The sequence below is a fragment of the Lycorma delicatula genome, chromosome 13, assembly GCF_047948215.1.
Source record: "Lycorma delicatula isolate Av1 chromosome 13, ASM4794821v1, whole genome shotgun sequence".
In the NCBI taxonomy this organism is placed as follows: domain Eukaryota; kingdom Metazoa; phylum Arthropoda; class Insecta; order Hemiptera; family Fulgoridae; genus Lycorma; species Lycorma delicatula.
In genome coordinates, this window is record NC_134467.1 from 52,689,977 (window position 1) to 52,714,384 (window position 24,408).

Genomic DNA, 24,408 nt, shown 5'->3' on the forward strand with positions numbered 1-24,408 from the left:
GGTTTACCGACCTTTAATGAGTCCGTTATCATTTTAACGGTGTCTTTGTAGTCGACGACTACTACTAACCCCTATTTTGTTTCCTTAATATTTAGAATCCTCAGGTTTGACCTCTTGCTTTTAAGGACGACTTGGATCTTGTCCTTCGTTTCTTTAGTCGATTTTATTGCATATCTCTCCTTCATATTCACGTAAACCACTTCTGCCTGCCGACGGGACAGACTGCCCTCTCGTTTCTCCCTGAGCACTTTAGCATAACGCTTCCGCTGTGTCTTATAAATGCACGTGTTACTAATTTAATTTTATAATTTTTGGCATTTGTATATAAACTGCTCTGTTTAAAATCGCATCGCTATTCCGATCCGGTTTGTGTTTTGCTTTTAATTAAAGTTGAATTTCTAAAATTTGTGTTTACTTTTAACAGTCGTTATTTACATCGATTTTCTCAGAATTAAATTCTGTACAATGTTAACTAAAATATTTATTTGTTTATAGGTAAATTAACAAAGTTATTTTATTCCAAACCTAAAAAAGTCTATTTTCATGTTTTAACCGTTTTTCTTAAAACCTAAGTGAGATAGATGTACGGGACCGCTTTTATTCAATTTCTTACATCAAAATTCATAAGGAAGCGCTAAATCTACCCCTCCATTTGTACCGAAAGAATTTTAGTAAGCTTTAAATTCACACAGCGAGCAGAAACAAGGACCAAATGTTTCGCGAGCCGAAACTCGCTATCGAACCGTTTTCTGATGTATGAACTTGTTTTCTTATTTTTGGCTGTAGAATCATCTCCCAAGAGATTGCCGTGCAATTTGGAATCACGTGTGTATAAAGTAGAAGATATTTTACCACTGTTTACGGTATTCTGTCGACCGTTGCTAACTGTATTCATCGTAATAAAAAACCCACACAATAGCGAAATGTAAAAATCAGCGAACCGTAACAGCGGTGTTTCCACTTCGCGAAGCAGTGGATAGCTTTATTTGAAATGGCCTTTAAGGTCGTAACGAATTTGCTTTAGTGTCATCAAAAGTCTCAACACGGCGTCCTTTTATCGCCGATTTTAATTTCGGAAATAAGAAAAAATCGCAAGTAGCCAGGTCTGGTGAGCAGGGAGGCTGAGGGAGCAGAGTCAACAAGCCAACAACATGCGGTTACACAGGAAATTATGCTAGCGACCGCACGTCACTAAATGTCTCCGTCGGCACGTAATTAAAAATGTTCGGTTATTTTCTGATCAGAACTCGTAAAATATAGCGGAGAGAGCCTATCGAGTTATTTGCGATGTCAGGGAGCTCGCGCTCCTACAGACGACGATTATTTAATACGACATTGTGGATTTTTGTTACGATTTCGTCATTCGAAGCGGTTTTTGGGCATCCCGAGAATTTCTGAAAGGATGTAAGTTTAATTTCAGCAACCCGCATTTTTACCGTCGGAAACAAACGGGAAGAATCCTTTGAAGCGGTATCTAATCCCCTTTCTGTACGCCCGTCGAGGGTAAACCTATTTTATAACATCTTAAACTTCAATTTTATCTATTTTTCAGAAAACGTCAAAACCTGTTTGGTTTACTAGATCGCCACAAACGAAGCGACTAAACGTACGCGTCTGCAAATTCGCAGCACGACGCCTAAAGAATCGAACTTGGTCGTTTGATTCTGTTTGCGCCATCTCTATTTCAGACCGAAAACTTCAGTACGATATAAATATTTACAAAATCGAACGGTTATTTATTTGTCGGTGTACGCTAAGGTTTAAGAAAAGAGGTTATTAATGTATCGCTAAGTTATAATTTTAATAAGTCTAACAACCTTAAGTTCTACGACAATTTAGTACGAAAACCCGAACGATTTCAATAAATCTTATCGTATTCGATATAATAAATTCGTTAACTAAATTATTAACCGATAACTCTTGGAGATGACGATATCTTAAATACGGCAAAGTTCCAATAAGTCCACGACAATCCCGCTACATGTGGGTGTGTATAAAATAAAGCAAAACGCCATTAATACTCTTCCTACGAAAAACGAACGCTAATATGTACCGCAATCGTTACGTAATCGAAATAAAATATCCGACCGCAACTATTATGTAGTAGTAATAATAATAACATAGCGCCTGGGCAGCTTAATGAACCCCCACGCACAGTCAGCTGGCTATTTCCTGCGCCGCTGAATACATTAGTAAAACACATTACACAGACAAAAAAACACAGATGCCCGCTAACATTTCTTATAAATACGGAACCGTTAATCAAACTCCTCCAAAATGCGTTCTATAAATAGATACAATAGTTTCCTCCTTCTCCCTGTAATTGCATTATTACAAAGAGAAAAATTCTGAATGTGCCGGCCTTTAAGTTCCATCTCGCTAAGAAAGCCGAGATTTCTTAACGTAACGATCGCGTAAAAAAAAATCGCAAAATGAATTCTTTCTAACTTTTAAACGCAAATCGTTTTTCTTTATTAAATATCGCGCGTTAAAAACGAAAAACTATACTTGTATGAATGGCTTCTGTACTCCAGAGCGTACAATTTTTTTCGAAATTTACTTTCCGATACGTTTTAACATAATCTTTACCTCATAATCGTTACCTAAACAGTGCGTTTTAGAGGTAAAACGCACTGTTACGTGTCGTGACCAATTTGAAAGAGAACCGCGTGTTATTATAGTAATAAGATTGAGTAGTAGCCGTTTACCTCATATTATTTGGCGTTTCTGAAGCGCTACGTTCAAAATTATATAACAACCGACCGCACTTATTATCGCAGTATATCCGCAAACAAGTAAAGCAGAAAAATGCGGGCGGGTTTAAATACAAGGTCTATTTATAAATTCACCACGGTCCGGTAATTAAAATAAACAAAATAAGCCGAAAAACATTTACTACACAAAAGTTGTCGACATAGATCCCGCCCAAAAAAAGCGCTCAAGCGCTTTTTATATCCTGACACCGGTTTATCCATCTCCTGTTCAAATAACGGCGCTGTCAAAGTACTCCTCCGCTTGTCGACTCCGTCCGATAGTTATCACCGCCTTTGAAGTGTCGAGTAACCGACCGATTTTTCATTTTTATGAACAGATGAAAATCAGACGGCGCCAAATCGGAACCGTAAGGAGGACGGTTAAAGGTCTGCCGCTTAAACCCGTTTAGTACAACCTGTGCGCGGGGAAGTGCATTATCGTGAGAAAAAAACGATCCCTTTCGTTAGCGTTCCGCGTCGTTCGCTCTGCCAGAATTTGTACGGCCTTAAATTTCTGGCGGAATTCCTTCACCGTCTCAAAACACGGTAACAGTCATTTTTTGTTCGAATCGGTTTGTTTGAATTTTAACGGGCTTCTTCGGCGAGCGCGTGCAAATCCTCAGTCGGGACTGTTCTTTTGACTCGATATCGATGAATCCAAGTCGTCTTCGGTAACAATACCGTCAAGAAATGCGATTTCTTTATTCCGGTATCGCTGAAGAGAAGTCGATGCCGCTACTAATCTTGTCGTTTTGCGGCCATCTGTAAGTCGTATACCCGTCGTGAAAAACCAAATCTGTCTGTAATCGTTCTGTAAAGAACGGACCTTGAAACGCGAGAAAAATGTTTACAGAGTTCGATAACCGTGAATCGGCGTTTATTACGATAAGGCACGTTCAATTTTTTGGCGATGGAATGTCGCCGTCTTACGTTAGTTCACCCTTCCCTTACAGAACGGTCAAACGGTAAAGTACTCACAGCCAACAGCGGATCAGGGCGTTACATGTGTTCCTTCTGCTAGCAAAAAAACCGATGACGCTACGTACCTCGCGACTGGGACAGCCGCTACGATCGCCTCCATATTTCACCGCATATTACTCGAGCGGTACGGAAAGAAATTGCGAGTGGCTGTACGCTTGACAAAAATTTAAGCTTAGCGATGTTTACTGAGCGCCCGCTATGTTGTTATGGAAACCGACTGATTCGTAACGCCTGACCGGAATTAAATTTTTAAATAGCCTACGTCGTTTTGAAGACGACAGTTTCACAGAAACACATTTACGAAGATTTTGCAGACCTAATCTTACGTCTACGCGATCCTCGGATTCGATTTCTAAATACGACATCCCAAATTATTTTAAAAGCCACGTAAAATAATATTTTAGATTTCTTACGGTTTTTTCCTTCGAAGTACCGCCTGTTTTAAAAAACGTACGACACACAAACGATACGGCAGTATTTTTAGTCGAACAAAACGAATAATTTATGTAATTAACCGCGATAAGAGATGAAGTTCTTAAATGTTTGTATTTATTTATTTATTTTGTTTGTTTAGCTTAACATTTATTACGCCCAAAATAATAATAATTCTTCAAAAAACTTTTAGAAATATTACTCTTTAAAAGTAAACCGGTTAAAGAGTAATAATTATCGCCTGACAATAATTATTCCCGTTATCGATGACGAAATGAATATTCTTTTGTACACTCCATTTTGAACAAGTCCCGACCGATAATTTATTCTTCGAGTTGAAAATACAGCTGTGAATACAAGAGAAGACGGACGGACGATATTAAGAGATCGGCGATTTGTATCGCCGATTTTTTTTACAACGAACAAAATATCACTGTAGATCACCGGAACACCTGTTAAAGGCAGATGACGTTAAGGTTAACGAACGATGCGACGCTTTTATATTGAATATTAACGATAAGTAATCTAAGAAACTGTAAAACCGATCCGCATGTATCCTCCTAGGCGTTAGTTATAAGTCCTGTTGCCTTTATATTATTGTAAAACAATGAATTCAAACAATTAGGATAAGTATAAATTTAATAGGCGCTGAAAGAGCGGTGGAAAAATAAAGCGTCCTTAAGCACGGTCGATCGTAAATAAAATAATCTGATTACGTAGAAAAAATAAATACTTTTCGATACCGATGAAAACTGAATTAATTTGAATTAAATATTCGATCGGTACAAAAGATAATACAGAGAGATTGCGTAATGAATGCGACACATCCCGCTAATATTAAACGATTACATGCACTCTTATCTATAATTTTTATTTTTTATTAAAGACGGTTATTCTTATATCTTATCGATAAACTAGCTTATAAGAAGTACATAATAAACGATCTGACACGCCCGCAATAAACGATACGATTTAACTGTGTACGTACGGTACAGGATATGTACGGTACTTGCACCGAACAAAAACCACACGACACATACTTAACACGCCTAAATAAATTTTTTCTCAAGTCGAGTCGGCTAAATAAAAATTAAGGTCGGAAAATATTAAATATATTTCTAGAAAAATGATCACCGACAAACTTCCTCTTCTTGTTCTAATTTATATAAAGTTAAAAACTTAAATAAAACTTCAAAAGAAGAACCTGACGCTAAATAAATGAATTCTTTATTCAGATCCTTAAATAATAATAATACGTTTTACAAAACGCATCGACAACGGATAGGAGTATGCGAGAAAAAAATAAGACTTCCGACAATCGATAAAACTTTGATCCGAGCGCTAAAAATATAAACGACGATTATAAATTAAATATTTAAAAGTAATAAGTATATTAAAAATAAGTAACGACTCGAAAGTATTAATAAAAATTATCTGAACGCAACGGAGATAAAGAAAGTTGCCGTCAACAGCCACTTTTTTTTAATATTAGTAATATATTAAGAAAAGCATAACGCTGAACGGTACGAGTTTTGAAGATTAAATTAAAAAGTAAAGAGCGATTTATCTAACGCAAAACCGTGCTGTCCCGATCGCAACGTTACCCGTGACACGGGACACCTTTTTCTTTTGTCTCACGATCCTTCTTAGCTATACGTGCAGCTACAGGTAAATAGAAAGAGTATACCGGATGCGAGGACGTACAATCACTAGTACAGTGGAACACCAATTATCCGGATCGACCTTTGCAAGGCCGAATACCGATAATCGGAAAACTAAATTAAATTCTAATGTTTAACTGTTCTAATGTTCTAAATTCTAATGTTAAAATGTTCGCGCTTAAAAACTATACGTAAATATAACAAATATCTCGATAAAATTAAAGAAACTAACAACGTAATAAAAAATAGATACGGTAATGCATTAGAAAAAGTCTATAGAGTAGAAATTTACTAGTAAAAGAATTACGATTTTAAGGAGGACGAACTACTCGATTATAAACGAGCCGAGCCGAGTATAAAGAGTAGGTTGTCTCCCCTTTTAAGGCCGTATAATCAGTAGGACCGACCGACATTTTGGAAAAATCGAGGGCAGCAGATCACGCGGAAGAACTTCGTTTACGAGCTGCAGGATCGTATAATCGTTTTAACAAAAGAATCTACACAGTATCGCCTTTTTTTTGTCTAAAGGATTTAAATCTTAAAACTCTCGACTTCGAAATCGGCTGACTTGTGATGGCGAGTTAACCGCTACACCGGCCCGGTGGGTTTGTGAAATAGACGATAAGCAAAGTGCTGTGCGGTACTTACAAAAAGCATTTTACATTCTAATACGCGGCTTTCTAACGGGCACGATTGTGTCTTTCATTAACGGAATCGAGAGACTGTCGGCAATGTAATGTACGAATCTGTCGACAGGATTACGAAAAGGTGCACGGTTGGAAAACCCGAAAATACGTTTTAGACACCCTAATTTTGTTATTTATTCGCGGGCAGAAGAAGACGCAACTAAAAATGTTTTGTTTAAGCGACTAAAAATGACTGCGCCTACTGTAACCGATTGGAAAAGTTTTTTCCCAGCCTCATGAGAACCTGTCTTCAATAAATCTAACCGATCTTCTAAAGAATGTTTAGATCGGCCGACTAAACTTAAAATGGGCGTCCCGCGATCGACCTACGAACTTAATTTTTTAATCGGTTCAATATTTATATATATATTAATATACATATATTTATTAATATTATTTTAGGCCTAAAATTATGTATGTTTTTTTTTTCTATACGAATCGAAAAGAGTAAATAAAAACTCCAGTAAAAACAAAGATCGAAAAATACATTTCCCGTTGTATCAAACCTTTATTTGAACGGTATTTTAGATTTTTTACAGCGTATTATTTTTTTTTAAATCGCCTAGTACGGATGTAAGCGGTTCGGATAGTCAGACATCTGAAAAATCGGCTACCCACTGTACGCGATTATCGTGACGTAGATGTATATGCGCGAAGCAACAAGTCTAGCCTTACTTTTAAGCACAGTAATACAAATAAGACGGTAAACGTTTGACGGTACGTCGCAGTTTTTCTACTTAAACGGTCGTAGAACAATACAACCCGCACGCAAAATCGATCGTAAAGGAAAGCAGACTCGATAACGCCAGAGAGAGCACCAAACAGAAAATTAGAGGACGAAGAAGAAGAATTTTTTACGTCCAGGTTCCCCCTTCTTAATACCGCAAAACTCAATGAAATGTGTGATGCGATCGACCACCTCCACCCGCCTTAACGACCACTTGTTGCAAGGTAAATTGTACAATCAATTCCGCAAACCTAGGGCCGTCGAGCGCGTGCCTTCTGCAAGAATATTACTAAAGAATGCAAAATTTAACTCCGAGTCTAAAAGCACTGTAATAAGATACGCGTGCTCTGAATGAGATAACTACGGTACCGTATATGGTACTCGCATTTTTCTCTTATATTTTAATAGATACTGCGACTGATATTTCAGGATGTGTTGTAGAAATAAATATCTCATAACGATGCGTTTTCTGTACGCAACATTCCACGGCCCCGGGGAGTGGAAACCAAAAAACGTCACATTCGATCTGTTTGTTAACCTTGCTAATAAGTTAACAAAAACTTACTTATAACAGACGTCGGACTACGCTCTCGGTCAAAGGCCATGAGAGAGATCGTTCATCTTATGAAAATAAAAAACAATTTTAGCTAATATTATTCGCTAGAACAGACAAGCAAAAAATCAATAACGATGATAAGCTTAACGATCGCGATTAAAATGCTTCAAATGGAAACGATTTGGTTTTGATTTTTTAAAAATAAAATAGATCCGTTCATCCGTTATCTATCGTATCGAAAAGTTTATCGATTTGAGCGAAAGAAATAAAACTATTATAACAAAGAAAAATCCATGTCAGAAAAATATACGACATTCAAATTAGTCATTACACAAATTCATCTGATACGTACAAAACCACCGCCAGATATTACGGCGGAAAACGCTGTTGTATACGTTGTTATGCGCTATTTTGAGTCGATAAAAGCGCTTTCTTCAGTTACGTATTCTGCTGAAATTATAAAGAAGAGTGACGTTGGCTACACTAACTTCTTCGCACAAGAAAAAAATAAAGGAATTAAATTTGAGCAAAACGGAAAGTACCCGTTTCGTTTATAATCGCGTTCGATCGGAAGTTTAAAATTTCTAATCGGAATTCGAATAAATAATTCTCCTAAAATTCTGCAAGAGTATGAATAGTGTTCCCACGGTGGTTCTCGATAAAGCGACGATATTACAAAATTAATTAAGATGCTAATTTTTAACAAAAAAATCTTAAAAATCAGGTAATTTGTTTTGAATTTTTTTTAAATTTTGTATTTATTTACATCTTGTAAAAAAACTAGTCAGACGGGCAATAATTCCAGTATTTACCCTATTAGAGAAATTGCCCCCCAGAAATTTCTCTAATTTCCCACAAAACCAGATATTATCTGGTATCATTAAAGAAAAAAATCATATTTATGTAAGATATATCTCAGAAAGGCCTAAAAATAAAATCGTTAAATTTAATTTACGCTAGACAGCTGCAAAAATGTATAAGTTGATTTTTTAAATAAACGCTCCGCGTGTAAGAAGATAACTCTTCTCGTGATTATCAGTAATTCCATCCGAAAAACGCGCTAATTATTTATTTCATCTTCTAGTTATAATCCACCCGATGAACAGTTTCTTTAAACCGACAACACAAATTTTAATTCTATTAAGTTCCCTTACCTGTTATTCCCTTATCGTTAGTGTAATTCCCAATTACGTTAGTAGTTATAACACGAGAGATCTGGGACAAACGTCTTCAGGAGTGTTTCAAGACGTTCAGGTAAATTCTTAAAATATTACCTGAATGTCTTAAGAAGTTACCTGAATTGTTGGAAAGACTTTCGTTTCCAAGAAATGCGATATATCGGGAACGGGTAGGTGTATTTTGAAAATTCAAAGTATTACGTCATCGTGGCGTCGAGCCGGACCGTTCTGATTGGGTGCGGTAGCCGGCCCGCCCCCTTTTGGAGGTAATATTTACAAAAAATTATAACTCCGTAACGGGTAGGGGGATTTTAAAAATTCGAAGCGCTACGACACCGCGGCGGCGGGCCGGATCGATCTTGCGTGTTTGTTTTGCTTTTTTATTTTTGTTGCGCATGCATTTAAAAAAAAAGATTTAAACGGCAGGGTTATGGATGAATTTACAAGTGTTACGTCATCATCAGGGAACGCGGAACATTTAAAAAAGTTATTATTTATTTAAATGACACTTTTGTATGTAGTTTTTTTTCTTATTAAATGCGCGATTTGTAATCGTTATAAAAGTACACTATTAAACGAAATATAAGCATTGTTTTTTAATAATTTAATGCCAGTTGATACGATGTGTTTGGACGGTGAAGACGATTTCGCGTGCCTTATAAGTTTTGTAGCCGACGGTCCGATCAAGAACGTCAATCAGTTCATTAGTATTGTGAAGGCGGGATTTCCGGACAGGTATATCGATCATTTAAAATCGATTGAAGACACAATAGCGCTACATTTAGATCGTGAAATCGATGAAACCAATATTAGGTTGGCTTTGTGCGATTAATGGTAGCGGTTAATAGTCGAATTTGATGTAAATGCAGAAGAAGAAGACGACGACGACGACGAGGTATTCTAAAAGTATTCTTTTCATCATCATCCCCATCATCAATTTAGACAAGAAAATCGTTATCTTTTTAATAGAACAAGAATAAATAATTAAAAATATCGTAGAAAAATAATTAATGAGATTGCGTAAACTTATGCAAATTTTAAACAGGTTAAAGAAAAGTATTATATTTTTAGAAGAAATAAAAATGCCGATATGCGTCTTTTCAAAAATGAAAACGTATTAAACGGAAGTGTTATCATGTCATGACATGAACTTTATTTTCATCAGTACGCAATCATGACCCTTTGTGATATTACGTCTGACCGTTGGTTAATTTTATTCGTTCCTGGTAGAAACAAAATTGCTTCGGTTGAACATTTGAGACTTTGTTGAAAGTGTTTATCCGTGGGATGAAACAGTTATAGTGGATTCGCAAACTGTAAAATTTTGTTAACATAATATAACATACTATATTCCGTTCTATTTTCTAGAAGATTCATTGCGCGAGTACAGCGAATATTTAATATTCGATCTTGAATAATGCCGCGTTTAAAAAGGTTGCGTATTTTTGTCGATGGTAACTAATTAACAACGGCTAATACATTTTGCGATTTAGAATTGCACAAAAATAAATTAGCAAATATGGCGTTACTATCTTTAAAACGTCATGGTTTTCTGCTAAACTAACAGTGTAATAAAATATTTTGTTACTTTTGTGATTGGTCTACCGATGTTGTGCTCTCACCGCAACACATTATTTTTATGCACGTGAATGAAAATCCAAATTGTAGGCTGTTCCAAAGCGAAAACGATTATGGAAAAGAACTGTTATCTGCTATGCTTTCGAATAAGGAAAAAATGAAGACGACGTACAACTACCCGAATAAGCAGTTGAAAATCGAAAAGTTGGTGGCGTGGATTCTAATATACAGGCGAGACGGACTGCGTTTGTTGCATCGAATGTGGTATTGAACTCTACAATTCGGAAAAAGAAGACGAACCGATAGATATTCATCGTTGATATTCGCCCACTTGTCGTTATGTATTAAGATATTTGTGTAGATTTTCTTTACAATAAAAAAAGCTTGTATGTATATAATTTTTTATCTTTCCTTTTATATAAGCACATTCAAATTATTTTACTTATTCATTATTGTTAACGATGAGCGTGAGAGAAGGTATTGCTCGCGAGCTTCACAAGCAAGCTAGGCGGAATTATCCGACGCGCAATGTACAGCTTAAGGGCGTTGATGATTTGTTCCAATCCGATTTAGTATAAATGGTGCTGTATTCTAATTTTAATAAAGGTTTTAAATATATTATGACGACTATTAATTGCTTTACAAAATTTGCATACGCGGTACCAGTAAAAAGGCCGAAGAAGTCGTCAAAGCTCTTGAGCATATATTGTAAAACAGTAAGATGAAAAACTTTCAAATTGACGACGGTAGGGAGTGGTTTAACTACATAGTTAAATCATTAATGGATAAATACAATATTAATCATTACTCAACGTTCAGTCATATAAAAGCGTCTATAGTGGAACGCTTTAATAGAACGTTGAAAAACAAGATTTGGAGTAAATTTACTGAAATGGGTAATTATAGGCGGGTAAGTATTTCAGACGAATTGATTAAGGAATACAACAACACATGTTGTTATATTCCCGAACAATCGAGTTTAAACCTAAGGATGTAACAAAGAAGAACGAATAGACGAATTGATAAAGGAATATAACAACACATGTTGTTATATTCCCGAACAATCGGGTTTAAACCTAAGGATGTAACAAAGAAGAACGAAGGAGAGGTAGTGTATAACATAAGACTTTCTTTACTGAATTCGGGTAAGTGTGCGAAGAAGACGAAGAAACAGGTTAAAGTTGGCGATAAAATGAGAATTAGTAAGTATAAAACAGTGTTTGCTGAAGACTATTTACCGAACTGGGCAAATGAAGTGTTTTCAATTCATACCGCGAAAGGTACTGTTCCGGTTACATATGTTTTAACATATGTTTTAAAGGGAAAGGGGAAATAATTAAGGGTTCGTTTTACGCTGATAAATAGAGCAAAACAAAATTCGGCGATGTGTTTTTGATAGAAAAGGTCTTAAAGCGTAAGGGAAACAAAACGTTTTGTTCGATGGAAGGGGTATAATAAGAGTCACGATTCGTGGGTAAATAAAAGGGACCTGTTATAAAAACATGAGATGCGATAGAAATTTTTTCACTTTGTAAAATGAAATTTAAAGAGCAACAAGACAAAAGTGTCTGTTTGTAATTTTGATAATTTTATTGCCGATGGTGTTCAACCCGAAATGAAACGAAGACACGGCAACCTACTTCCGTGTAATATCAGGTACTTGATTGTAGGCCCATCCAATTGCGGGAAGACGAACGCCGTTTTCAACCTGTTGTTCAATCCTAACGGACTGCGTTTCAGTAACGTTTATGTATTTTCAAAATCTTGTTTCAACCTAAATATAAATTTTTAAAGTTATTTTAACAGGCATAGAAGGCATTAATTATTTTCCATATGACAATAATCAAGAAATCGTACCTCCTGAACAGAGCCGAATTCGGTTATGATATTTGACGATGTCGTTTGTGAAAAGCCCGCATTGCATAGCATTACAAATTATTTTGCAATGGGGCGACATAATAACATCGACATGCTCTATTTGTGTCACACGTACAATCAACTTCCCAAACAATTAGTAAGGGACAACGCAAATTTACTATTGTTAATTCAAGACGAAAGGAATCTAAGACAAATTTACCGTGATCATGTTGCACCCGATATGACATTTGATGAATTTAATTATTTATGCGATTGTGCGTGGAATCGTAATAAAAAAGGATTTTAGTCGTCGATAAAGAAAGCGCAGACAAACGGTCGCTACCGATTTAATTTCGACGTCTTCATTAGAGAATTCGGTAAGGAGTAAAGCGTATCCGTCGACGTCGAGTTAACGGATGCGCTAGGGGGTGCTCCGACGACAACGACGGGTTAGTTAACGGAATCGCAAGTAGGCCCGCCACTACAAAACGTCTGCAAATATATATATATATATGTATATGAATTATTCTCGAATATATTATTACCTTTCACTGTCTAAGAAGTCGGATCGTGAACAGCTCGTCGAAAAGATCACTGAGATCAGAAAGAGCATTAAGAGGAAACATGCCGCCATGCAGCTCGGATTAAGCGAAAAGGAACAGATTTATGCGAAAAATTCAAACATATTACCGAACCGATTTCGAAATTAGTCGAGAAAATACTGCGAGTGAAATAATCGAACAGGGCAGACCAAAAGATGAAGTCGAATCTGCAATTCCGATGGAATATTCGTATTACATGATGAAAGGTAATGAAAAGCATTATGAAAATGACGTACGAATGGATGATTATCGAACAAGAATTTTGTATAAAAAAGAAAAGATCCAGTTGAACCTGTAAACGACTAGGTCGAAAGTAAACGCGTCCAGTCCGAGTTGAACAAGGGGATGCAAACCGAAGGGACTGTACTACCAGACTTCACATCGCCCGCCGATTTACGGGAGATGGAGATGCCCGATTACAGGCGGGTTGTACTTACGCCTAAAAAAATCTTATCACCACCCGAAGAGTATTCTTCACCTGTTACGGAAGAAAAGACGCTCGTAACACCGACACGAAGGCTGCAGGCCGTGGCACGGGTTAAAAATAAATTCGAAGGGAATTATCTACGGAGTATATGTTCTATGCCGTAAACGATGTGAAAAATAAGACCGATAACGTTTACGGAATTCATTTTGACGGCGATGATTTAAAAATCGGAGACAAATCGGTTCATTTCGATCAAGACGATGGAATTTTTATCGGTGACAGAAAATTCGAAGGCACACGTGGACTATACGAATTACTTTTTAAGAAAGAACCAAGCCCTTACATATATGCCGACGAAGATCTTAGAGTACAAAGAAATTCTTACGCTCACTAATGCTCATAGAAAACAGAATTCAAGATACGGCAGTATAAAATCGAATGTCGGAGCGAAATATATGAAAATAATAAGAAAGTTGTTCCCGGCGGCGCAGAAAAAACCGGTAGAGGGATAAAGACGCCGATGGTTTTCGATGACACCGCTAAAATTGATTACGTTTATTTTGATGACCCGAACCAACTATGCGAGAGTTTGAAATTGCTGTTAGGTTCAAAAGACACAGGTCATCAGAACGAAATAAATTCAATAGTCTAAGAGCTGCGCGAACTGAGAATTATAAAAGGAGATATGCGGTCATCATACTGTCTATTGTTTGCGATGCCTTTGAATAGAGCTGGTCAGCATATACTCCGTGGTCAGCATATACTCCGTCACAGATGGATGCCCTTTAACAAACCTTAGAGGGCGATATTACTGTGAAAGAGCGTCGTATTTGTAATTTAAGTAGTGCTGAAGATGATGATGATGACGCCATCAACTTGAAAGATTGTAAAAATTTGATAAATGACCGCAAAGTCGACGATTTTGAAAAATATATTATCGAGAAAAACTACTTCTATTAGTTTGAGATGATCGATCTCAGCAATATGTTTACGATCGACACAATTACAAAATTAAAAATATCGGGTACGGTCGGGACAAAGATGATGCAATAAGCAAGGGTCAGATGATGGAATATTTATATTTTGCACTGTCAGTTAACAGGTGAGAAATATTTTAATAAAACATACGATGAATGGGAAAATAGTTTTAGGGATACTTGAAGGGATTGAAGATTAAAATCGCTAAAATAAAAGGAACCAATTAATCGAATCGTAGTCACTAATGTCTCTTATCTCGAATAAGAAGGTTGCCGTATAAATGTCTTGCGTTTACCAAAATGGCGATTGTAGTAGGCGAGGACGCGGTCTGATAAGCGGTCTAGCCAACAGAACTGTTGGTGAATTCGTAGCAAAAGCAGTCGGTACTGTAATAAACAAAGCCGTTGATTTATTACCTGTCGAATTACACATACCGGGCTACCAGTATTGCGGACCGGGAACTAGACTTGAAGAACGATTGAAAAGAGGCGACCCGGGAATAAATCCGTTAGCCTCAGCGTGCAAACACGATATCGCGTGTTTTACTTACAAAGACCGCAAACAGGGCCGAAGCGGACAGAATTCTAGCAGAAAGAGCTTGGAAAAGGGTAAAAGCATCAGACGCCAGTGTTGCTGAAAAAGCCGCCGCTTGGGCGGTAACAAATATTATGAAAGCCAAGAGTAAATTCGGTAGTAGAATTCGTAAACGCGGTAAAGGTCTCTACTTAAAACCGTATCCTGCATGTCGAACAGGTTGCGGTATAAAGAAAAAAAACACCGGAAAACGACGTCGAGTGGAAGAAAAAGAAGGCGTCGTCAGCAAAAATGTCGCTGTTGAAAGCGCTACCCCGAAGACCACTAACGGATGGTGATTTATGGAAATTTGTGTTAAAATCTGAAATCGAAGATTTTAGAGGTGTCTTTATGAGAGATGTATACCGCAAAAAATTAATTCAGCAGAAACGGGTAGTCAATTTGGATAGTTATATAAATGCTGTAACTCACTGGGTGTGCTACCGCAAAAATAACAAAAAAAAATCGAATATTTTGAGCATTTTCGGGAATTTAAGACCGCCGATGGAACTGATAAGATATTTTAAAACTTCGAAAGAAAAACCTTTAAACATCCTCTACAATTACGAACCTAAACAGAGACTTGATTCATTTAATTGTAGTCTCTTGTGCTTAGAGTTTCTTCTTAAACAATAATGTTTTGTTTATCGGGAAAGACCTATTCGTTTAGTACCGATTTTTCCCTCCCATCGAATTAGAAGGAGAATGGGAAATAGGTCTGATTGATTTTATAACTTCTAATAATATACCTAACGTAGAAAAAACAAAAACATGTTCTATTACGATCACGTAAAGAGTATTGATTACCCGAAGGTATGTATGAAATTGAAGAAGTAGAAAAGTATGAACATGAATTGCTCAAAAGGATTTGCAATGATGATAATGACACAAATGAGATTTTTATCACGGAATTTATGAAAAAAAGGAAATTAAATAAATTGAAGGCATCAAAATCAAATAAATCGTCGGCATCTGTATTTAAGGAGGATCTTGAGAACATGTGTACAGAATCTCCCATATTACATATCTTATATGATAAGAAAAAAATGAGATGTATGCTGTATTGTACATTAGAAGTCGATTTTAAACAACCGAACACAATTCGTTCAATATTAGGCTTTGATTCGATCGTTTCAGAACAACATAAATGGCACACCTCCGCCGACCGATTTCCATTAGCACGGTGAACGCCATACGTATAACCAGTAACATTGTCAGAGGTTCGTTTACGAACGGCGAAGAACGACACGTGTTGCATGAATTTTTTCCTAACGGCGAACGCGGTTTTAAAATAGTAGAAACACCGCATAACGTGATTTACCTTCCCGTCAATACGAGACAATGCACAACATTGTTATACAAGTTATGGATCAAAACGGAGATATATCCAATTTTAAAGGGGAGATAATTGCTATACGCCTTCATCTGAGAAGACTAAGTAAACAAAAATGGGGTTAGTTTTTTTGGAACAAAACGGAGGAGGCGGCGGACATTATAAGAAGGAAGTAAACGCCATACCGCCCAGCAGTCGAAAAGTTACTATAAGGCGGTTAACACCTGAAAACCGACGTTTTCTAGTCTTTGGGATTTACTGTTGTTTTTTTTAAGATGAGTTACATACTTAACGTTGGCACAAGCAATGCCATATTAAATGATTCTATTACCAGTTATGAGTATCACACTCATTCGCCATACGCTTCTTCAACACTAAACGATAACGATGAAATAAGGATACCCATTCATCAACAACACGTCTACACACACCCAGCGGAAAGTTACTTGGTAGTGGTAGACACTTTATTGGGTAAAAATAACGCGGTAGACGTCGGCTTGTAAGTGGTCAGTAATTGTTTTTCTTTTTTATTCGATGAAATATCGGGCGTAGAGGTGGATCGCGTAAGAAATCCGGGTATAACTAACACAATGAAAAACCTGCTTACTCTAAGAGAAAGCGAAAAAAATTATATCCAATCCACGGGATAGTCATCGGATGGCGTTAATACCATCAAACACAGCTCAGTGGATGGAAAATTTACAGTTCATATTCCCTTGAAGATGTTAATGGGGTTTGCAGATTACAAGAGAATAGTTTTAAACGTAAAACAAGAATTAATACTTCAAAGGTTTTCTTCTTTGACAACAATTTTGTTTATTTAGTAATCGGTAAACCCGACTATAATTTGACACTAAAGTCGTGTGGAAGATTCCCTACGTTCAAGTAGAGGATGACCAACGATTACCACTCTAAGACTGGTAGAAAACGATACCCCTATAAAGATGGCTTTCCGAAGGTGGAATTTGTTCGAGGAACAAAGGAATACGTATTTAAAGAAATAGTGATAGCATCTTCGGACGGAAGTTTATACGATCACATTTTCTTTAAACCGCCTTACGGTCTGTGTTTTTCTTGTTGTTTACTGCAGTTAATTCATCGATTGAAGAATATTTCACCGCATTCGGCTATTTTAACAATGAAAATAATACCGATATAGATTCAAGCACATTGAGTGCGGCTATAAAACTGTTTCAAGAATTTTATCGGCTACCAATAGATGGGAATTGAACGAAGAAACCGTTCTCCGGTATCTATCCCCGGTATAACGAATAAAATTTATTCGATATTCCGTTATAAAAATGGATTATTACACTTCTTTAAAGATGGTATCTCTTACGAATACAGTGAGTTCGGTGGAAAATTTATAAGATCGGGTGAAATAAACTCTTTGGATTGAAGTGTTATAAGTGTTCTTATAAGAAAGTTTCTGAATTGGGGAAAAATAGTTATTTTCAATTCAGAAACTTTCTTTCAAATTACAATGTGTATCCAAAACATACGAAAATTTAATTTTAATCCAAGCTAAATTTATTTGTTTTTTGTAAATAAAACAAATTTATAAAAAATATTTTTATTATTTGTTTCATATTTGCTTACCTAAGATAAAAAAAAAGGTGAAAAAGAAAAAACAATATTCGTAAAAATCAACCATTTAATATATAAAAATGTAAAGCATAAAAAAATGAATACAATAATACAGAAAAGCAATAAAAAATTTAATATACATTTAATTTATATGGTTATACGTATTATATAAATATATAAAAGGTTATGAACAGAAAGATATTTGAATTTATAAAGCTGTAATCATGTTTTTTTATATAATGAAATAAAAAAGTTACAATGATAACATATATGATCGTTATCGTATGTGTAAACAAAACATTCATCTAATAATCTGATTAATTCATTCCTTTTAAATCGCTCGATGTTTATGTATAGCCGAATCGTTATAAACCAATCCAGAGTAGAAAACAATGTTTCAAGTTTAGCAAAAAATTTGTTTGTTTTTTTATTTTTACACACTTTCTACTGGTTGAATATCGAATAAGGAAACGTTATCTTTTACCATAAATTCTTTCATCTTGTAAAGTTCTAAAATATTTAAATTATACTCTTCAACAGTTTTTATAATTTCAACACGTTTTTGCGTTAGAAATTTTGTTGTAAAAAACACAAAATGTAAATCATTGTATACTATTACCAATGATCTGAGTTGTTTTTATCCAAAAAGAATGACGGATTTTTAATACAAAAGGCTGCTACTTCATCTAGCTTTTTTCTCTCAACTTGATTGAAAATTATTTCCATATTGAACTACAAAAAAAGTGATTTCATAGATAAAAACAAATATATTTTTTTAAATATTACAAGTAAAAGGTAATGAAGTGATAAATAAAAATGATATTATTATGTCTTATTTTTCATCAAAAGAATAACATTATTACATTTTTTTTAAACTCATATATCTTAGTAATAAATGATAAAATATATTTTTTTCAAATTTATCGCAATTTTTTGAATCGTAATAGCAGACAAAAGTAAGTTGTTTTATTTCGTTTGTTTTTAGGTAACTGGCAATTTTGTAAACTATATCATAACATAAATAACATTCGTCTTCTTTCGAAACGATGTGTAACCCTTCTAATGCTTTTTTACAATCAACTCTTTCGAAAAGACGCTTGTTAATGTTTAGTCGTACGTCAATAAACCAGTCTATATTTGAAAGACAGTTTCAATAATACTTATAATTTCATCTGTATTTTCTATTTTTGTAAATTTTCCCTTTCTACAACTACAAATATCGTATAACGTGACGTTATCCTTTACAATAAACTCCTTCATATTATAAAATTCAAAAATTAAATTTAAACTAAACTGTTCGATTACACGATTGCATTAAAAATTCATTCATAATAATTCCGATAGGTTTTAGTGTAAGAAACTTGGTTATAAAAAATAAAAAAGCAAAATATTATGTTTTAATACAAGTGATCTGAGTTCATTCTTATCCAAAAAGATTGATGGATTGTTAATGCAATATGTCTCTATTTAATATAGATATGATATTTAATATAGACATATTATATTTAATATAATATGTTTTCATTATATCATAATGAAATTCATATATGAGAAATTTACTAAGTTCAAGAACAGTAAAACCAACATAAATCGGTCTATCAAGATTTATTACATTTCTTGAACACTGAACCCAACATAGCGTTTCATCATATATAATACGATCTAAAAAGGTGGGTTTACTTATAATCTTTTGTAAATTCTCATCAGAAATTAATTTTATATAGATTCGTTTTCTAATATTCTCTAAACATTTGCCATAAATGACATTAATTAATAATTTATAAAAATCTTTTTCGAATTCGTTTGCCGCTAACTGACGCTTTTTAGTATTTAAATCAAAGTACTGTTTAAGCCAATCCGATTGCGTAAAAGTTAATATACGATGTATTTTTCGCAATTTTAAACCATGATTAAGGGCTTGTTTTAATGTTAATAAACAGACATACATAATTTTTCCTTTCTTGAAATGTTAATAATTTAGTATATTTCGACCGTGGTGGTATTTGTTGATTTGGAAGAAAAAGTAAATCGTTGTGATAGTCGTGAATCTCCTCTGGATACTCTACATCTACTTCGAGAATTAAACCGACAAAAGAATCGTCAGGATAAGACATTAAATCTATTTTGTCAATAATAAATTGATCGGCCCATCGAAAATATTTTACAGGTAAATAGCTTGACATTGACCACCCATAAAGGTTATTGGCATCTAGGAAAGAAAGATACCTGAACGGTTTACTTTGATCAAATGCTTCTGGAATGTATTTATTATTTGCCATTACATGCTTTTTTATACAAGTCGAAATTCCACCCCGTTACCTCTTTCTATGAAAAGATACATTTCATAATCGGTAAGTAATTCAATTTCTACATCCGTAAAATATAACATCGCATCAAAAGAAAAACTAGGTCCAGTAAGATAATATGTACAATCTAAGGTGAACTTTTTTTACATAACAACCTAAAATTTTCAAAAACATCTGCCAATAAGAGTACATCCAATTTTAAATATAGATCGCTATATTCGCCTAAATCTTTTACATTAAAATAAACCCAATTGTTTGTGCATGACGGTAATCATCGTCAGTAATACGCGAATCTGAGAGACTGCCATAGAAATCCAATTTTGAAGGAAGAGATGTAACATTAAGACGTTCCCAAGGACTAGTATGTTCGTACGGATAAACTCCTTTACGTGTAATAAAATTAATATTGGGATCGGGAAAAAACCGTCTTACATGAAAAACTTTCTCCTTAGGAAGATTATTTGTTAATTTATCTAAACTGGTCGCCATATACCTGAACGAATCAACAAATCTAATATACATGTTTTTAGGTACCTTTTTTGAAAAAGAAATATATTTTTCGGTCGTCTGGAATAACAGTAATATCTTCTGTGTTTAAACCGAGTTCGCGAACAATAAAATGCGAATCGTAATTTGAACAGTTATGAATAAAAATAGGAATAAAATTTTGTTTTATTCTTTTTAAGTTGCACCTAGAACAAAGTGCGTCACGAAACCTGCCTGTTGAATGACAATGATCTAAAACTTTATATAAATCATACGAGAATTTTCGTTTACACATTTCACAGGATTTTGCACCATCAAAAATTAATTTTTCTCTCTTACTCATTTTAGGTTTTGTTAATATTTCCCGCGTTCTTATTTTTAACCCTATTTCGGTTATAAACTTCATAAAAGAACGAGCAGCATTTTCATCTCTATAAACTACCGGTTCATTCGGCACAACAGAACGTAAAACACTAGGAAAATGTTCTAACAGAACGAAATAAACACAATAACTCATCGGAATATGACGTTCGGTCGCGACGGTAAACAGATTTAATCTATTTTGTGTTATTTCATTATCAGTAGGTATGAGTAAACATTCAAAATCGGCATACGTAATAGGAATAGAGTATATATGATATTTTTAAATTTTAAGACAGAATCGCCAGTCGATAGCATTATTATTCTCGCAACATGATTTTTTGAACAGTAAATCATATGATCATGAAGTTTTTCATAAGAGTAAAACTGTGAAAAACACGTTTTGCATATTTTTATCGCAAATTATGCATTACGTTTTTACCATTATGTTTAGTTATTTGTGATCGAACTAACTTTTCAGCTTTTTATATAACAATAATGTTGGTTATTGTCTTTAGAAATGAGTAAAAGATCGAAATGTGTTTATTTTTCTATTTTACAAACTTTTAACGGATTAACTAAATCATTTTTCGTTAATGTGAATGCGTTAACGGATACGATATTTTTCTTCTCGAATTGTTTAATGTAAGGAATACGTACAGGAAATTCTAGTACTGTAAAATCAAATTTATTTAAAAGTGAATCGTATCTATGATCTATTCTCTCAGGATTCGGACCGGTAATATATTTTGAAAGTATTGCCCAAACAAAACATCTATCATCTTTATTAATTGGATTAATGATTGCATGTTTATTTTAATGTAATTTGGAAGCCAAATATAAGATGAACCACGTATTGGTCTATATCGATTCACCCTCAATAATAAACCGTCAATAGAAAACAAAGTCCATCAAAATTCGATTGTTCATTTAAGATATATTCAATTAATTCGTGTACGGAACCATCAATTTAAAAATTCTTAAGTACAGGAAGATTAATAGTTTTAAAAGCGACATTTTTATACACTTGAATAATTGGTTTCTCATATGTGCATTCAAGAACTAAATTAATTTTATTGAACAATCTGTATTTAAAACCGATTTGATAAGGATTTTTATTTCATCATATATTGCATTTAAAAATAATGAAATATCTTTAAATAGTTCAAAACCATTTTTGTAATAATATGTTTTTAAGTTGCATTGAAATGCATTTTCTATTAAAATAAATTTATTAATTTCATTTACATACTGAAGCCTTGCAAATGTAGTTCTAATAGTATTGTCTTCTTGTTCGCCAATCATTTTTTTTATTAATCGCTAAGAAAGGAAAATTACAATCTTATTTTAAATATATACACATAATAAAATATAACCATCAACATAAAAAAATGAACATGAATACGAACATTTAACGGGTATATTTCATTGGCGCAATTATACCATGTTTTTTTTTTTAGTATTTTTTGCCTTTACCAGCTGCTTGGCAATCATTCTATATTCTATAATAATTACCTTGTCTACCTCTAACTTTATAGGATCTAAATCAGATCTAACAACAAACAAGGCTTTGGTATTGACACGTTTCCATCTATCCGTGTTAAAAATTTTTTTAATATCATCTATATACCTCTATTTTCATTAATGAATACCTTCAACAGGTGGTGTATTTAACAACACCTGTTCATAATCATGCAAAAATTGTAACGACTGTTCGTATGCATATTCATTCATATTAACGTTATCGTCGCCATCCAATGACTTGATTATGTTAATTAAATTAGAATCTTGTTCGTCGTTTCGAGGGGCCATATATTCCCACAGTTTATCTAAATGTTTTCTTTCGAAATATTTTGAAGAAATGAACGGAAATTGACTTAAATACTCGCTCATTTCTTCACAAGTCATTGGATTGCGACATTTTTTAGTTACTTCCTGCTTACTGACCACAACCATCTGTATTTTTAAATGTATGTATTTATGTATCTGTGTTTTTTTTAATGCGGCGCATAAAACATCAAGTAATCCTACTAATATTTTTGAAACATTTTTTTCCTTTTTTACTTTTTCTTTACATCTATTTAAAGATTCGTCCAATATTTCTAATGAAATGACCATACGTCCAAAATATTTGAATCAACTCTTTTAGACTTAGTTTATTAATATTGTTATTGTTACTATTATCATTTACCGAATTCTGCAGTGGCGCTAACATATTTATTTCCGCTTCGGTTAATGTCGATGATGGGCCGGCTTGAACAAACATCAAATAAAACTATATCGCCAATTGAGGGATCCATTCTGAAAATATAAATAACATTATAATAGTGACCATATTTGCTTAAAACAAGATCTTATCTCATTTCCATTTAATTTATATTCTATCTCCTCAACAATTAATGTGAAATTCTTCATGATTTTCTTTGACCTAATTAGTTCTTAATGCTGTTGCGATGGAAGCACTGCATATAATACTTTCTTTAAAAAACAAAAAACTAGCTTTTAATTTTACAACAGTTAGCAAGTTATCCATTTTATAAAAAAGTCATCTTTGATTAAACCATTGATATTACTAATAACTTGTAAAATAAAATATAGAAAATCGTACAAATTTAATAAAACTAATTTCCATTCTAAACGCTGTAAAACCTTTCTTTCATATACAAAGATATCATCTTTAGTAAAGGTTTTACCTGCCTAATCTACCAAGATTAGGAGGAATCTACCAAGGAATACAAAGGAAGATCGTCATGAAATTTAGATGAGATAAATACACAATATGACGCTAAAACCTGTAACTTCGTTAAATCAAATGGTTTGTTTTCAGATCTACAGGCATTGAAATAAGAATTTAAATAAAGATCAAAATATTGAACAACATTTAAAAAAACAGTGGGTGATCGATCTTCAGACAACGACACCTCTCTCATCCATATGACATTCAATTCATGCATATAATCTGTAATAGGCATGTCCATATAAGGCATACAATACTGATTTGCTTCCTGTTTTAACATTAATTTTAAATTAGTCTGCTAAAATATCATCATGATCATAAACCGCCACCGCAGAATTAAACATTATTAACAAATACATAAATACAATATTTTTAAATTTTATTTTGAAAGCATTGAAAAATAAATCTTTCATTAATATTGTTATTGTTGGTAAAGTATAATTAATAAACGTACCTGAACGTATTATCTTTTTATAATTTTTTTTATAAAAAATTATATTTGTTTTCTTCTTTAAAAATCCTTTATAGATTTCTGAAAAAAGAAACAACAATAATGTTAAACATAAACAACAAAAACGTATAAGAAATACTTTTTATACAATCATTGCAA

The 24,408-nt window shown here is 34.0% G+C and overlaps 1 protein-coding gene and 1 long non-coding RNA gene across 2 annotated transcripts in view; both read right to left on the reverse strand.

The window, feature by feature from the left end:
* Positions 1-24,408, reverse strand: part of LOC142333862 (transmembrane protein 47) — a 145,651-nt gene that overhangs the window by 110,649 nt on the left and 10,594 nt on the right. The gene's annotated exons all lie outside the window — the stretch shown is intronic.
* On the reverse strand, positions 18,109-24,331 carry LOC142333863 (uncharacterized). Its single transcript, XR_012758728.1, has 3 exons — positions 24,253-24,331; positions 23,253-23,362; positions 18,109-18,641 (listed from the first exon to the last, which is right to left on the reverse strand). It is a non-coding gene; the product is annotated as an uncharacterized LOC142333863 (long non-coding RNA).